Source organism: Thermobia domestica, chromosome 7, assembly GCF_964235325.1.
Source record: "Thermobia domestica chromosome 7, izTheDome1.hap1.1, whole genome shotgun sequence".
Lineage (NCBI taxonomy): Eukaryota > Metazoa > Arthropoda > Insecta > Zygentoma > Lepismatidae > Thermobia > Thermobia domestica.
This window is the reverse complement of record NC_137460.1, coordinates 207,327,294-207,331,567: the sequence shown is the minus strand read 5'-3', so window position 1 is coordinate 207,331,567 and position 4,274 is coordinate 207,327,294. Positions and strand designations below refer to the sequence as shown.

Sequence of the window (4,274 nt, the reverse complement as noted above, 5' to 3'; positions counted from 1 at the left end):
GTGTGTGAAATCCCACGGACACGATATTGTTGACCCCAAATTTACTTGTGTGGGTATCGAAGTAGGTGCTCCTGCCACATTTGGAAGAAAATTAAGTAACATGTAGCGAAGGGCCATGCTACGTTGAGAATAGTAGTCCTCGTTCGATCACCAAAGTGAAGCAGTACTTGGATACATCATGTTTCTGTAGTTTTCGTATGAATCAGGATATTTATCTGTAAGAAGTTAGAGTGGGAAATGTTTCAGTTTTACAGTTTAAAGGCTACACAAGACGGATGATTATGAAAGTCTGAGAACACCCACAACTACAAACCGAAACCATAGTAGTGGGCACTCTACCACTGAGCTTGCCAACTAGTGTCTGCGTTTGAATTGTTTTATTCCGGGACAGCGCGAACGCAGTCCCGACTAACAAAAATTACGCGCCCGAGATACCCACGTTTGGGGTATTCGCGGGGGTCAACCCAACCGAAGTGCAATGGAAGGATCTCACCCCGGGGGAACTGCCTTGCTGATCACGGTAGCCCTTACGCCAGGTAAGTATGCTCATGATTTTTTTTTATTACATGCTAGCCAGAATGGCTAGCCACCTTTAAGAGGGTTATGCCCTGTATTAGGAATGAGGTGTAATTACAGTATAGGCTTCGGTTACTGTTGTTGGGCTAAGTGTTTCATTGAATATTTATTAACTTCAAATTGTCAAAAACAAGAGAAAAAAAAAACGTGGTGACTTAAGGAACTTTGATCCTTAACATTTGGTGAGGTGAAAAGACAAAGTTAAATATACAAGAAAACATAGTGATTACAAAGACATGAAATTGTGCATTGAAAAATGTGCGTGAAATATAAGAATAGAAATAATAATATAAACATTTCAAAATATTTCAATAAGCATGAAAGATGAGGTGAAGTGCGATACACAATACAACACTTTAGGTGATGTTAGTGAGACGAATGAGCTTATTCTTCAGCCTAGGGGCTGCTCTAGGCGCTGATGAGAACATGGGGAGCCCAAGTTAATAAACAAAGGTTGTTACTGTGCGGGAAATGATGGATGGATGAGAGGAAGATGATCGTGAACAACATATTCTGATATGAATTGCACAGTTGGGTCTGGTGGTTGAAGCGTGTAGTGATATAATGTAAACAGGAGCGAGAGTGGTGGATAATAGTAGGTGCAAGGTGTGGGATGAACTGCTAAATAATGCATTGTATCTTGAAGTAATGGGTGGCGAGTTTGAAAGCGTTTAGAGATATATGTTAGACGTAGTTTTTCAAGGTGAAATTTCAGAGTTGGAAAAGTAATATGGCGGTAAAGTTCCTGCGTAGGGCTAGGGAGCTTAATGCGGTAAGCTGTACGGAAAGCGTGTCGTTCTAAGATGAAAAGTTTATGATAGTACTGAGGTCGGGCGGCTATCCAGGCAGTGAAACCATATGTCAGAACAGGTCGGAGGAAAACTTTGTAGGTGTTGAGGATTGTGTGTGGCTTGAGACCCCACGTAGTACCCGTAAGGCATTTCAAAAGATTGATGCGATTATAAGCTTTAGTAGTGACTGTTTTCAGATGTTGCGACCAAGTAAGATGGCGGTCGAAAGTAATTCCCAGATACTTTGCTGTATTTGTGGCCTGAAGGGGCACCTGATCCACATGGAGAAATAAGCGTCGTGGGTTTCTGCGAACTCTGGAAGTGCGTCGTGGAGGTAAGAAGACCATGGCCTGTGTTTTTGTTGCGTTAATAGTAAGTCTCCAGCGATTACACCAGGTACTGAATCGATCAATAGCAAGCTGGAGAATGGTATTTATCTGTTGGATAGAGTTTCCGAGTCCAAGGAAGGCCGTGTCATCGGCATATTGAAAAAGATGAACGTTATCAGGTAGTCTGGGCATGTCAGCGACATATAAGAGATAAAGTAGAGGAGATAATGCAGACCCTTGTGGCACTCCAGTAAGTAGAAAGATCGGATGTGATAAAAAGTCATGAATGGAGATATAAGCGAGGCGGTTGGTAATGAAATTGTAAATTAGGCGGATGTAGCACATGGGGAGTCGAAACTGAAGAAGTTTGTATATTAGTCCGTTGTGCCAGACTTTATCAAACGCCTTTTCTAAGTCAAATATAACCAGACAGGATGGTTTTGCAGAATTGTAGTGTTGAGTAATGAGTGATGTGAGTCTTAAAAGTTGATCGTTAATAGAATATGAGGGTCTGAAGCCAGCTTGTGTGATAGGAATTAACCTGCGATCGTTTAGGTAGATATGGAGTCGTTTTACCAGGATGCGCTCTAGGATCTTACTGAAAGTTGAAGTTAGCTGAATAGGTCGATATGATGAAACGTTCTGAGGTGGTTTATTTGGTTTGAGAAACATGAGTGTCTTAGAGATTTTCCATGTTAAAGGAAAGAAACCTGTGCGCAAGATGAAGGTATAAATATTAGCGAGAAGGAGTAATAACAAAGCAGGACATTCTTTGATGTGGCGGTATGTTATACTATCAAGACCGGGTGCAGTATTGCGTTTATTGTGGAGAACTTGTGAGATCTCGTGAACACTAATGGGTTGAGATATGGCTGTGTCTGGCTGTAAGAGATGGGCAGTGTTTGGTTGAAGGTGTGGTGTGGACGTGTTAAGCCTATCTGCAGCGACTGGAGCATTGCCGGATGATGGCGTGAAAATCTCTTGTAAGTGATCTGCAAAAGCATTTGCCTTATCACTATCGGTGGAAACAGGCGTGTCGCCTTGCAGAAGCGGATAGGGTGTGCTAGTAAATTTGCCACATAATGCATTGAAACGGTTCCAAAATTTGGTTGGATGAGAAGTCTCGGATAGATTATTGCATGTGTTTACCCATTTACGAAGTTTATACGCTTTAATGTAATTGTGAACTGTGCGTTGTAGTTGGTGGTGATGACGGAGTGCTTCAGGGTTGCGGGTGCGAAGATAATCTCTATAGAATTGGCGTGAGCGTTGGATCAATGTGAGATATTGCGGCGGAAGTTTAGGCTGATATGGACGAGATTTGGTAGTTGGAATATATAAATGACTGGCCTCTTGAATAGCTGAAGTAATATTATCAACGACAGCAGTTAAATCTTCGCCTGTAGTTGGTTCAGTAAGATGATCGGTGAGTTGAGAGATATGTGTGCGATATTTATCCCAGTTAGCCTTATCGTAACGGACGCTTAAGCGGAGTGGTGGAGATGGAATAGGCCTGGTGGTGGTATTTGGCTGATAGGTGAGTTTAATTGGAGCATGATCACTACCCAGAAGATCAAGAATATCTAGCGTGCAATGTGATACGAGGTTTGCTGACGTTATAACTATATCTGGCTTTGTGTTGGAAATAGGACGGGTTGCTTGTGGAAGATCAAGTATGATTCCATTGGTATTGGTCGTAATAAAATTAACAAAATTTGTCCTCTCGCCATCGGTGCGGCTATGCATATTAAAGTCAGCCATGATAATGTACGTCTTATAAGTATTTGAAATGTATTGCACGAACTGCTCTGGTAGAGGATGGTTGGGTCTGATGTATATTGTTGCCAGTGTGATAATGGCGTTTTTGAAATAGACAGTGGCGAGGAGATATTCCGGAAGAGGTGTCGTTGTATAATGATGTTGACGAAACGGTAGATGAGGAGAGAAACCAATGGCCACTCCCCCATTGGCTCGGAGTGCAGGTGTAGGATTTTCAGCGTGCAACATAGTGTATCGTGGTAAACGACATGTTCGTGATTTTGTGAGGAAAGTTTCATTTAGTAAGAACACTGTGACACGTTCCTCGAGAAGAAGCTGTTCGAATAAGATTTTGTTTTTGGGTAAAGACCGGATATTAAGAAATAGAAATGTAACAGCCATGGTATAGAGTAAACTAGTCAAGATTAGTTGTATGAGATTTATGAAAATGAACTGTATTTCCTGAATAAGTGGCTGTGAAATTAACATGAAAAGTGGTTTTTGCCGCAAGAATGATTTGCTGGAGTATGTGGGGTCTTATAAAGGGATGGATCTTCTGTAAAGCTAAAGTCAAGAAAGTCAAGAGTTGATCTAACGAGACAGGTGCATCTATCGGATGTGGAGTAGTATGTGGTTGTGCTGGTGGTCGTAGGGGAACTACGAGTTCTGGATGCTCCTGATTAGCTTCTGGTTTAGCTTTACATTTGTAGCTATATGCCGGATGCTGATCATTGCAAGTGGCACATTTAGGTGGTAACTGTAAGTTGCTACAAGTTCGGGTGGTATGTGGGCCTGCACAATATCCGCATTTACTTGTGCT

The 4,274-nt window shown here is 41.9% G+C and overlaps 1 non-coding gene across 1 annotated transcript; it reads right to left on the bottom strand.

The window, feature by feature from the left end:
- Positions 1–382: 382 nt before the first annotated feature.
- On the bottom strand, positions 383–544 carry LOC145691166 (U1 spliceosomal RNA). The gene has a single exon (XR_014132376.1). It is a non-coding gene; the product is annotated as a U1 spliceosomal RNA (small nuclear RNA).
- Between the last annotated feature and the right edge of the window lie 3,730 nt (positions 545–4,274).